This window comes from Argopecten irradians, chromosome 8 (genome assembly GCF_041381155.1).
Source record: "Argopecten irradians isolate NY chromosome 8, Ai_NY, whole genome shotgun sequence".
Lineage (NCBI taxonomy): Eukaryota > Metazoa > Mollusca > Bivalvia > Pectinida > Pectinidae > Argopecten > Argopecten irradians.
The window spans coordinates 37,180,728-37,195,835 of record NC_091141.1 but is presented as its reverse complement, the minus strand read 5'-3'; positions in this window follow the sequence as shown (position 1 = coordinate 37,195,835).

Here is a 15,108-nt window from a genome sequence, read left to right as displayed (position 1 = left end):
TAATCCTGGATATATGTGTCTTAGTGATCCTTGAAATCTGTGTCTTAGTGATCCTGAATACATGTGACTTAGTGATCCTGGATATATGTGTCTTAGTGATCCTGGATACATATGTCTTAGTGATCCTTGGTACATGTGTCTTAGTGATCCTTGGTACATGTGTCTTAGTGATCCTTGGTACATGTGTCTTAGTGATCCTGGATACATATGTCTTAGTGATCCTTGGTACATGTGTCTTAGTGATCCTTGGTACATATGTCTTAGTGATCCTTGGTACATGTGTCTTAGTGATCCTGGATACATATGTCTTAGTGATCCTTGGTACATATGTCTTAGTGATCCTTGGTACATATGTCTTAGTGATCTGGTCCTTGGTGATCTTGGTACATTGTCTTAGTGATTCTTGGTACATGTGTCTTAGTGATCCTTGGTACATGATGTATTGTCTTAGTGATCCTTGGTACATGTGTCTTAGTGATCCTTGATTTATGTGTCTTAGTGATCCTTGATATATATGTCTTAGTGATCCTTGATACATGTGTCACAGTGATCCTGAATACATATGTGTCTTATTGATCCTTGATACATGTGTCTTAGTGATCCTGGATACATGTGACTTAGTATCCTGGATACATGTGTCTTAGTGATCCTAAATACATGTGTCTTAGTGATCCTTGATACATGTGTCTTAGTGATTCTTGTTTTATGTGTCTTATTGATCCTTGATACATGTGTCTTAGTGATATTGGATATATGTGTCTTACTGATCCTGGATACATGTGTCTTACTGATCCTTGATACATGTGTCTTAGTGTTATTGGATATATGTGTCTCACTGATCTTGGATATATGTGTCTAAGTGATCCTTGATACATGTGGCTTAGTGATCCTTGATTTATGTGTTTTAATGATCCTTGATATATATGTCTTAGTGGTCCTTGATATATGTGTCTTATTGATCCTTGATACATGTGTCTTAGTGATCCTTGATACATCCTGATATGTGTCTTAGTGATCCTTGATACATGTGTCTTAGTGATCCTTTATATGTGTTAGTGATCCTTGATATATGTGTCTTAGTGATCCTTGATATATGTGTCTTAGTGATCCTTGATATATGTGTCTTAGTGATCCTTGATACATGTGTCTTAGTGATCCTTGATACATGTGTCTTATTGATCCTGGATACATGTGTCTTAGTGATCCTGGATATATGTGTCTTAGTGATCCTGGATATATGTGTCTTAGTGATCCTTGATATATGTGTCTTAGTGATCCTTGATATATGTGTCTTAGTGATCCTGGATATATGTGTCTTAGTGATCCTTGATATATGTGTCTTAGTGATCCTTGATATATGTGTCTTAGTGATCCTTGATACATGTGTCTTAGTGATCTTGAAATATGTGTTTAGTGATCCTTATATATATGTGTCTTATTGATCCTTGATATATGTGTCTTAGTGATCCTGAATACATATGTGTCTTAGGGATCCCTGGATCCATATATTTTAGCGATCCTGGATATATGTGTCTTAGTGATCCTTGATATATGTGTCTAAGTGATCCTTGATTTATGTGTCTTAGTGATCCTTGATACATGTGTCTTAGTGATCCTGAAGATATGTGTGTTAGTGATCCTTGATATATGTGTCTTAGTGATCCTTGATACATGTGTCTTAGTGATCCTCGATATATGTGTCTTAGTGATCCTTGATATCTGTGTCTTAGTGATCCTGGATATATGTGTCTTAGTGATCCTTGATTTATGTGTCTTAGTGATCGTTGATATATCTGTCTTAGTGATCCTTGATACATGTGTCACAGTAATCCTGAATACATGTGTGTCTTATTGATCATTGATACATGTGTTTTAATGATCCTGGATACATGTGTCTTAGTGGTCCTTGATATATGTGCCGTTGTGATCCTTGATGATGTGTCTTAGCCACCTTGGACACTGTGCTGAATCCGCAACGGTATCCGTATATTTGGATTGTCTTTTGGTTTTATTTCGAACGAGAAGGAGTATGGTCAGTTTAGTGTGATTTTCAATGGATTTAATTGTATCTTTGAGGGGCTTTTTAAAGGACTAGTTGGACTAGAGACTGATTTTAGTAAAATTTCCGATTTCTTTCATTATATTTCATATCTCGTATCATCAGTCCTTCCACCAAATACAAACAAGAGGCCCAGAGGGCCTGTATCGCTCACCTGGTTTGTAATGCCAAGTAATGTTCTGAATACAAGTTTGTTTCTTTTCTAAAGGAATTTAAATATTGACCTCTACTCCCCAATCAGGCTCCGCCCCTCCTGCCCCGGAGGGTCAGAACCAAAATTTATTCAAACTCTACTTCACTTCCCCAAAGGGTGTTTCAGGCCAAATTTGGTTACAATCCATGCAAAATTTAAAGGAAATGTTGACGGACGATGGAAGTACGGACGCTGCGCCATGACAAAAGCCCTTCGGGCAAAGTGAGGTTAAAATGTATGACAACATTCATTTGCATTGAATAGGCCCCTGTAAATTTATGTCCCGGTATATCTTCACGCCGTGTATATACCACGTTGTCATAGCAGTGAATTTAGCGGACCCCTGTATCACATTCATATTTTGGGGAAAGATTCCCAAACATGTATTCCTAAGCCAAACAGTCGATAGTGCCTATGAACATTAATATCAGAAAATTCAATTTGCGCCAGGGTGATGATGGAGAGTTATTTCAAAACGATTTTTGTACGTTGATGGAGCTCCAAGGTTTTGACGACGACCCGCGTAAAATGGCGGTGCGGCATTTTCTCTGTGTCTTACAGACCCATCATATACATGGTATACAGAGGTTCCCCAACAAGTGACTGTTTGTTTATCCTGTATATCACACAGGGATCTGAGAATTACTGTTACAAATTATATAAATATGGACCCACCTGAGTGCCCTAGACTATTTTTGACGTTTTAGAGGTCTAGATAAAAAAACGGTAAAAATCATATGCTACATATTATGGTACTACTATACGTGAAGGGTGGCAAACTCACAGACTCAAAATTTCTAACCGCCTAATTAGCACATCTTCATAAAAACGGATACTAACGTTGGAAAGAGCGATGATTTTCCTTTTATAATCATCCTACACATCTATACAAAGTGCCGGAACTAAGACGATTTAAGCCCTATTATGACAAATATTACTTTAGATTCTTGAAAATCAACTAATTGAAATTCATGGTCTGCGGCCGATATGATATGCATGAGTTAGGTCTCTGCTGCAATCCCATTGGCCGGTTATATAAAGTCTCTCTTCTACATACAGTGTGTATGTGTTTGAATGTGTTACATTGTACAAAGATCAGCGTCCCGAGAAGAGAGACCCACGGGCGATGGAAGAGGGGTGGGGGCAAACATGTCTTTCTGGTATGTTCAGATCGAGCAGGTTTGCATAATAGTATGACGACATTCACAAGTATCATTTCTAAATGCATGTAACTTAAAATCGAAAAATTACCCTGTTAAGAACGCTTTAAAATCATCAAAATACAAGGAAAAACTCATCTCAAGTATTCTTAATCGTACTTTTTTTTCCCGGAGGAGACCCCCGGACCCCATAACAACAAGATCTCGCGCTTTCGGCGCTCGCGAATTCATCAAATTACATCGTAAAACTCATCTCAGCCATTCTAAATGGTAATTGACACGGACCCCCAAACATCAAAATCTCGAGACTTCGGTGCTCGCCCGCTAATTTGCGTATTCATCTTTCCATCTTCCTACGCCACTGAGACCTTTTCATAGCCGGCCAATGAGATTGTTCATGCATATTATATCAGCCGCAGACACTGAATTTTATTTAAACGATTTTCAAGAATCTAGAGTAATGTTTGGGTCCATGATCATATGATCTGTAAATAATTCTCTAATCCCTGTGGTGTATCAAACTCGAGTTAGTTAATTTTCAAATTTTTAAAAGACACGAGCTTTTTCGATTTGTAATGTGACCGCCATCTTAAACCAGAGACTCATGGGCCTTAACGGTCATCTGATATTTGATACAAATTAGTTATGAAATTTACTAGCCAACTGGTGTTTTTTGTTCGCGAAATAGGAACACACATGTACATCTAACAGGTCTACATACAAAATTTCATTAAGCTATGTGCATATTTACTCACATGACTGTTCGCAAGGTTCAATATTTCTTATTGCAAAGGGCAATAACTCTGTAAATAAGCTAGGGTTGAATCAAGCATATCTTCAAACTTGTTCGAGATATTTCCAATGTTAGTCGATATGCAAAGTTTTATTAAGCTCGGATCATATATACTCAAGTTATCATGTTCACAAGATTCAATAATTATAATCGCAAAGGGCAATATCTCCATGATTTTTCAAACTCGTCCGAAATATCGCCATACAAATTTTCATTAAGCTCGGTGCATACTTTTCAAGTTATCATGTTCAAGAGATTCATTTATTATAATTGCAAAGGGCAATAACTTCGTAAAGTGCGTTCTAATCATGTCGATTTTCGTACTTGTCAATCTTTCCTATATTAATCTAAATACAAAGTTTCATGAAGTTGAGTGCATAGTTATTCAAGTTATGTATAATCACAAGGTCCAATAATAATTATAAGTGAAAAGGGCAATTACTCCTTAAATAATCGTCTAATCAAGGTGGTTTTCGAACTCGTTCGAAATATTTCCAATGTTAGTCTACAAACATCAAGCTCGGTTAAAATATAACGTCTTCACAAAGTTCAATAATTATTATTGCAAAGGGCAATAACTCCGTGAGTTACAACCGAATCAGGTCCATTTTCAAACTCTTGCAAGATCTATCCAATGTTAGTCTACATACAAAGTTTCATTAATTGGCTCACAATGTCAAATGATAATTATTAGTGCAAAGGGCATACTTCCGTAAATAACTGTCGAATAAGGCCGCATTTACTTAAGTTATCGTGTTCACAAGGTCCAATAGTAATTATTAGTGCAAAAGGCTATAACTCTGTAAATTACCATTGAATCATGCTGATTTTTTAACTAAGCCGAAATTGTTCCAATGTTAGTCGATATGCAAAGTTTGATTAAGCTCGGATCATACTTACTCAAGTTATCATGCTCACAAGATTCAAAAACTATAATCGAAAAGGGCAATAACTCCGTAAGTTACAACTGAATCAAGCTGATTTTTCAAACTCGTCCGAGATCTTTCCAATTTTAGTCTCCATAAAAAGTTTCATTAAGCTCGGTGCATATTTTTTCAAGTTATCATGTTCAAGCTATTTATTATAATTGCAAAGGGCAATAACTCCGTAATTTAGTGTCGAATGAAGTCGATTTTCTAATTCGTCCGAGATCTTTCTCATGTTAGTCTATAAATAAATTTTCATAAAGGTCAGTGAATATTTACTAAAGTTATCGCGTTCAAAAAGAAATGTTAACGAACGTCGCACGACGCACGACGTAGGTCACCATGACCTATATGTCACCATGACCTATGGTCAGGTGAACTAAAATGGCCACTCCATATCGGATTCACCACTGTGCTCGAGAAAGGTAATTTTAACATGTCATCACGCAAACGCAAGTTGTCGATAATAATCTTGTATTATACAAAAGCGATTAAGCGTGTTGTATATGTATGTCTAAAGAAAATCCGTCAGTTGTGTTTGTTAACATTATTGACACGCAAAATTAAAGATGCGTGGTTGCGTACACTGGATGTTATGCTAACAATCGGGAATGCTAACAAAAACGATAAACTGTAGTTCAGAATGTTTTAAACTATACATACCAGTTCAGGTCCTGTTGGATAATAGTAGCGTATGCTTTTTCTCGGATATGAGGTTGTCACAAAGGTAAGCACTTAGCTTTAAAATGTTATTGTTTAGATAGTTCCATAACACTCGTGTACATTCAAAGTTTAATATCTTGAATTTTTCAAGAAACTAATAGCTGGATCTGTTTACCCATTTATTTTACATAAAACATCAGATTTTACTTAAAAGATTTAAAATTCAATAAAAGTAATTGTATGTTTGCACGAGCAAATGCCTCGGATTTGAAGCATTTTCCTTTACATTGTGCCCTGTCGGTACATGGTCAACAATATTGCTTAATCCTAAAATGCAACTAAAGTCTGGATTCTATCTTTTCTTTTTCGTCCTAACTGATTTTCTTTTTCCATAATGTCTCTTTCGGCCCTTGCTTGAATGATTGCTACTGTGAATAAGTGTTAATTTTTTTTAAATCTTTGAGTGAAAAAAACTCATTTCCTCACTTTCCTCCATAATGCGATTTTCACCAGTTGTGATCTCTGTGTGGGGAATGCCATGGGTTTTGTCCCCTGGTCGAAACACAATATAGTATATAAAAGAAGTAGTTTCTACACTTTTTTGATATTCAACATTCATGGAGTAGGGTGACTGGTTTGTCCATATTAATTATATTTTGACTGATGCGGTAAAATATAAGTTAACACTATACATGTAGCAAGGACAAGAGTTCACAACATGAATATACCGCAGTCTCCCAAAATATAGACTTTCCCGGCCGTAAAGTGTCCCTGGTTGATGATAGGGCGCCATACTAAACCAAACTAAAGGTCTTAATATTGATGAAATATAGATATCTGTATTGTTTACTATCAGAGAGTCCAGGGGTGTCGAGATCGCAAGTGATCGGAATACTTGGAGTACAATATATCGAAGATGGTCGTATCTAAGATCAGTTCTTTATATTTCACAAAAACCTTTTAAAGGGAAATTTGATATCGGGAGATCACATTATCAATTACAAGGGTTTATTCGAACACCTTTATTCTTTGTATATCTTTTGATTCGGCTAATTCTGAATCTGATGTGGCTAAAATTAACGAATTATTCCTCATATCAATAAATCTGAACAACAAAACAGTCCGAAATTACACTAAAAAGCTTGGATAAAATATCTAAATTTAAAATTGCGAAAATGTGTCTTCCAAATTTTATTGCAAAGTCGACATCATAAATAAAGGGCCTTACGAGATAGTATCTGTAGGCTCATAATGTTTAGGATATTAAATTATGAAATATTGATAAATATATGTTAAGCCTCTACGTATGCATAGTGTATATAAGCCGGACTACTGTAGTTTCTAATGTCATGCTAAGACGCTTATTCTTTAAACTAGAGAACTGGGCCCGGCATCATAAAACATTTCTCATACAGATTATTTACTCAAGTGTATGATTTTATATAGACTTGCGTAAAAACTCTGTCTGAGAAAGTTTTACGGTGCCGGGCGCAGGTAAATGAGTCCTTTGTTGTATATCAAAAGGTGCACTGTGGTTGACTGTGCGGCTTTACTTCAAACTTCAAACTTCAATTTACTAGTCTCTTTACAATATACATTATGTATTTATAACAGTCAAGAAATGCAACATAGAAGGATGAGAAATTATATGACTTTTTTAAACATAACTTTGATCAATTTACATAAATTATTTTCATATTCTTTGAGTTCAGAAGCTGTAAAAATTTGATGATATTTGGTGTGATGTACTACAATGTAGTACTCATTAACATATAATTTCCTTTCTAAGGTCAAAAACGGACATTTTAATGAATAATGGAATTCATCACCAATGTCATTGGTATCACAATAAGTACAAATACTATCTTGATAACTCATATTAATCCATCTACCAGACTCCAAAATGAATTTATGATTACTTGTTCTAAATTTACACATTAAAATTCTTTCATTATCATTTAATTTATCAAAATACTTTTCAAAATTACATTCGTTTTTGTATAGCAAATTGACTTTGAGGATAAAAAATGTCATTATTCCATTTTTGTAAAAATTGGTCACATAATATTTGCTTAACTTGAATTTTAACCCATTTTGGATTCAAATTGTGTTGGAACTGAGAGTGCCATATACAGTGGAACCTCCCGAAACCGAACCTTCTCAAAACCGATCACCTCTAAAAACCGAACATGGATTTCATGTACGGAATGAATTCCTCTTTATTAATAGTATATAAAACTTCCCAAAACCGATCCCTCCCAATTCCGAATACCGGACCGAATTTGAGATCGGAATAGTCAAATGTAACTAAAATACACTTCTGAAAACCGGCCTTACCTGAGCGACACCGATAGATTGCATTGAGGTCTGATCAACCGACCGCGAAATACACACGTACCTGTACCATAGTTGTCGCATGCCATGTCCTGGGGCATGTATACAGATGTGAAGGCTATAGGTACACAGTAATTATACCCGAGATAGTGGTGAAATTATTTAATCATGTCTATTGTCTAGATATTTAACGAAAGTCTACCACGTGCACGCGGTTTGTTTACTGTATGAAAACAAGCAGAGCTAGTAATAAAGAGATAGTTTCGTATTCAAATCACACGGGTTTTTTTTATTTACATATGTCGTAAATTATCTGTATGAAGAAGCCGAAGCCATGTATTGTTTTAGAAAATGACTATGTCATAATGACCGGCATCGACTGATCATCGTGACCATATAATTTGATTCTTGACGTAACCGGAAGCGATCGGCCGTACATACATGTACAAATGTAAATGTATGTAGGTTGGTGCAGTCGAGAACATCCACAAGAACATTCACGCAATTAACTAACTAAACTACGTTTATAAGCGGTAACAAAATCAAGATTGTTGTAATCCCTTCCTTTTAAACGTACATGTATGATTCTCTCTTTTGTGATATCATTCACATTAACAATCAATATCGGTCGGTTTTAACGAACACTAGGCATACATGCGGTACACTAGTGTAAAAAACGACTTCCGATTGATTAAATACGTATCGTAATGATCGGTATTCGGTTCACTTCTCCAAACCGAACCCTCTCTTAACCGGCCGAAATTATGTGCACTGACCATGATCGGTTTCGGGAGGTTCCACTGTACCTGTACCACTATCATATTGAATAGGGATATACCTGTACCACTATCATATTGAATAGGGATATACCTGGACCACTATCATATTGAATAGGTATATACCTGTACCACTATCATATTGAATAGGGATATACCTGTACCACTATCATATTGAATAGGGATATACCTGGACCACTATCATATTGAATAGGTATATACCTGTACCACTATCATATTGAATAGGGATATACCTGTACCACTATCATATTGAATAGGGATATACCTGGACCACTATCATATTGAATAGGGATATACCTGTACCACTATCATATTGAATAGGGATATACCTGGACCACTATCATATTGAATAGGGATATACCTGTACCACTATCATATTGAATAGGGATATACCTGTACCACTATCATATTGAATAGGGATATACCTGTACCACTATCATATTGAATAGGGATATACCTGGACCACTATCATATTGAATAGGGATATACCTGGACCACTATCATATTGAATACGGATATACCTGTACCACTATCATATTGAATAGGGATATACCTGTACCACTATCATATTGAATAGGGATATACCTGGACCACTATCATATTGAATAGGGATATACCTGGACCACTATCATATTGAATAGGGATATACCTGGACCACTATCATATTGAATAGGGATATACCTGTACCACTATCATATTGAATAGGGATATACCTGTACCACTATCATATTGAATAGGGATATACCTGGACCACTATCATATTGAATAGGGATATACCTGTACCACTATCATATTGAATAGGGATATACCTGTACCACTATCATATTGAATAGGGATATACCTGGACCACTATCATATTGAATAGGGATATACCTGGACCACTATCATATTAAATAGGGATATACCTGTACCACTATCATATTGAATAGGGATATACCTGTACTACTATCATATTGAATAGGGATATACCTGTACCACTATCATATTGAATAGGGATATACCTGTACTACTATCATATTGAATAGGGATATACCTGTACCACTATCATATTGAATAGGGATATACCTGTACCACTATCATATTGAATAGGGATATACCTGTACCACTATCATATTGAATAGGGATATACCTGTACCACTATCATATTGAATAGGGATATACCTGTACCACTATCATATTGAATAGGGATATACCTGTACCACTATCATATTGAATAGGGATATACCTGTACCACTATCATATTGAATAGGGATATACCTGTACCACTATCATATTGAATAGGGATATACCTGGACCACTATCATATTGAATAGGGATATACCTGTACCACTATCATATTGAATAGGGATATACCTGTACCACTATCATATTGAATAGGGATATACCTGGACCACTATCATATTGAATAGGGATATACCTGGACCACTATCATATTGAATAGGGATATACCTGGACCACTATCATATTGAATAGGGATATACCTGTACCACTATCATATTGAATAGGGATATACCTGGACCACTATCATATTGAATAGGGATATACCTGGACCACTATCATATTGAATAGGGATATACCTGTACCACTATCATATTGAATAGGGATATACCTGTACCACTATCATATTGAATAGGGATATACCTGTACCACTATCATATTGAATAGGGATATACCTGTACCACTATCATATTGAATAGGGATATACCTGTACCACTATCATATTGAATAGGGATATACCTGTACCACTATCATATTGAATAGGGATATACCTGTACCACTATCATATTGAATAGGGATATACCTGGACCACTATCATATTGATAGGGATATACCTGGACCACTATCATATTGAATAGGGATATACCTGTACCACTATCATATTGAATAGGGATATACCTGTACCACTATCATATTGTATAGGGATATACCTGGACCACTATCATATTGTATAGGGATATACCTGGACCACTATCATATTGAATAGGGATATACCTGTACCACTATCATATTGAATAGGGATATACCTGGACCACTATCATATTGAATAGGGATATACCTGTACTACTATCATATTGAATAGGGATATACCTGGACCACTATCATATTGAATAGGGATATACCTGGACCACACTATATATTGAATAGGGATATACCTGGACCACTATATATTGAATAGGGATATACCTGTACCACTATCATATTGAATAGGGATATACCTGGACCACTATCATATTGAATAGGGATATACCTGTACCACTATCATATTGAATAGGGATATACCTGTACCACTATCATATTGAATAGGGATATACCTGTACCACTATCATATTGAATAGGGATATACCTGTACCACTATCATATTGAATAGGGATATACCTGTACCACTATCATATTGTATAGGGATATACCTGGACCACTATCATATTGTATAGGGATATACCTGGACCACTATCATATTGAATAGGGATATACCTGTACTACTATCATATTGAATAGGGATATACCTGTACTACTATCATATTGTATAGGGATATACCTGGACCACTATCATATTGTATAGGGATATACCTGGACCACTATCATATTGAATAGGGATATACCTGTACCACTATCATATTGAATAGGGATATACCTGGACCACTATCATATTGAATAGGGATATACCTGTACCACTATCATATTGAATAGGGATATACCTGTACCACTATCATATTGAATAGGGATATACCTGTACTACTATCATATTGAATAGGGATATACCTGGACCACTATCATATTGTATAGGGATATACCTGGACCACCACATATTGAATAGGGATATACCTGTACCACTATCATATTGAATAGGGATATACCTGGACCACTATCATATTGAATAGGGATATACCTGGACCACTATCATATTGAATAGGGATATACCTGGACCACTATCATATTGAATAGGGATATACCTGTACCACTATCATATTGAATAGGGATATACCTGTACTACTATCATATTGAATAGGGATATACCTGTACTACTATCATATTGAATAGGGATATACCTGTACCACTATCATATTGAATAGGGATATACCTGTACTACAATCATATTGAATAGGGATATACCTGTACCACTATCATATTGAATAGGGATATACCTGTACTACTATCATATTGAATAGGGATATACCTGTACTACTATCATATTGAATAGGGATATACCTCTACCACTATCATATTGAATAGGGATATACCTGGACCACTATCATATTGAATAGGGATATACCTGGACCACTATCATATTGAATAGGGATATACCTGGACCACTATCATATTGAATAGGGATATACCTGGACCACTATCATATTGAATAGGGATATACCTGTACCACTATCATATTGAATAGGGATATACCTGTACCACTATCATATTGTATAGGGATATACCTGGACCACTATCATATTGAATAGGGATATACCTGTACCACTATCATATTGAATAGGGATATACCTGTACTACTATCATATTGTATAGGGATATACCTGGACCACTATCATATTGAATAGGGATATACCTGTACCACTATCATATTGAATAGGGATATACCTGTACCACTATCATATTGAATAGGGATATACCTGGACCACTATCATATTGAATAGGGATATACCTGTACTACTATCATATTGTATAGGGATATACCTGGACCACTATCATATTGAATAGGGATATACCTGTACCACTATCATATTGAATAGGGATATACCTGTACCACTATCATATTGAATAGGGATATACCTGGACCACTATCATATTGAATAGGGATATACCTGTACCACTATCATATTGAATAGGGATATACCTGGACCACTATCATATTGAATAGGGATATACCTGTACCACTATCATATTGAATAGGGATATACCTGGACCACTATCATATTGAATAGGGATATACCTGTACCACTATCATATTGAATAGGGATATACCTGTACTACTATCATATTGAATAGGGATATACCTGTACAACTATCATATTGAATAGGGATATACCTGTACCACTATCATATTGAATAGGGATATACCTGGACCACTATCATATTGAATAGGGATATACAGTGGAACCTCCCGAAACCGAACCTTCTCAAAACCGATCACCTCTAAAAACCGAACATGGATTTCATGTACGGAATGAATTCCTCTTTATTAATAGTATATAAAACTTCCCAAAACCGATCCCTCCCAATTCCGAATACCGGACCGAATTTGAGATCGGAATAGTCAAATGTAACTAAAATACACTTCTGAAAACCGGCCTTACCTGAGCGACACCGATAGATTGCATTGAGGTCTGATCAACCGACCGCGAAATACACACGTACCTGTACCATAGTTGTCGCATGCCATGTCCTGGGGCATGTATACAGATGTGAAGGCTATAGGTACACAGTAATTATACCCGAGATAGTGGTGAAATTATTTAATCATGTCTCTATTGTCTAGATATTTAACGAAAGTCTACCACGTGCACGCGGTTTGTTTACTGTATGAAAACAAGCAGAGCTAGTAATAAAGAGATAGTTTCGTATTCAAATCACACGGGTTTTTTTTATTTACATATGTCGTAAATTATCTGTATGAAGAAGCCGAAGCCATGTATTGTTTTAGAAAATGACTATGTCATAATGACCGGCATCGACTGATCATCGTGACCATATAATTTGATTCTTGACGTAACCGGAAGCGATCGGCCGTACATACAAATGTAAATGTATGTAGGTTAGTGCAGTCGAGAACATCCACAAGAACATTCACGCAATTAACTAACTAAACTACGTTTATAAGCGGTAACAAAATCAAGATTGTTGTAATCCCTTCCTTTTAAACGTACATGTATGATTCTCTCTTTTGTGATATCATTCACATTAACAATCAATATCGGTCGGTTTTAACGAACACTAGGCATACATGCGGTACACTAGTGTAAAAAACGACTTCCGATTGATTAAATACGTATCGTAATGATCGGTATTCGGTTCACTTCTCCAAACCGAACCCTCTCTTAACCGGCCGAAATTATGTGCACTGACCATGATCGGTTTCGGGAGGTTCCACTGTACCTGTACCACTATCATATTGAATAGGGATATACCTGTACCACTATCATATTGAATAGGGATATACCTGGACCACTATCATATTGAATAGGTATATACCTGTACCACTATCATATTGAATAGGGATATACCTGTACCACTATCATATTGAATAGGGATATACCTGGACCACTATCATATTGAATAGGGATATACCTGTACCACTATCATATTGAATAGGGATATACCTGGACCACTATCATATTGAATAGGGATATACCTGTACCACTATCATATTGAATAGGGATATACCTGTACCACTATCATATTGAATAGGGATATACCTGTACCACTATCATATTGAATAGGGATATACCTGGACCACTATCATATTGAATAGGGATATACCTGGACCACTATCATATTGAATAGGGATATACCTGTACCACTATCATATTGAATAGGGATATACCTGTACCACTATCATATTGAATAGGATATACTACCACTATCATATTGAATAGGGATATACCTGGACCACCATATCACCACTATCATATTGAATAGGGATATACCTGGACCACTATCATATTGAATAGGGATATACCTGGACCACTATCATATTGAATAGGGATATACCTGGACCACTATCATATTGAATAGGGATATACCTGGACCACTATCATATTGAATAGGGATATACCTGTACCACTATCATATTGAATAGGGATATACCTGTACCACTATCATATTGAATAGGGATATACCTGTACCACTATCATATTGAATAGGGATATACCATCCATATTGAATAGGGATATACCATCCATGCAAAATTTAAAGGAAATGTTGACGGACGATGGAAGTACGGACGCTGCGCCATGACAAAAGCCCTTCGGGCAAAGTGAGGTTAAAATGTATGACAACATTCATTTGCATTGAATAGGCCCCTGTAAATTTATGTCCCGGTATATCTTCACGCCGTGTATATACCACGTTGTCATAGCAGTGAATTTAGCGGACCCCTGTATCACATTCATATTTTGGGGAAAGATTCCCAAACATGTATTCCTAAGCCAAACAGTCGATAGTGCCTATGAA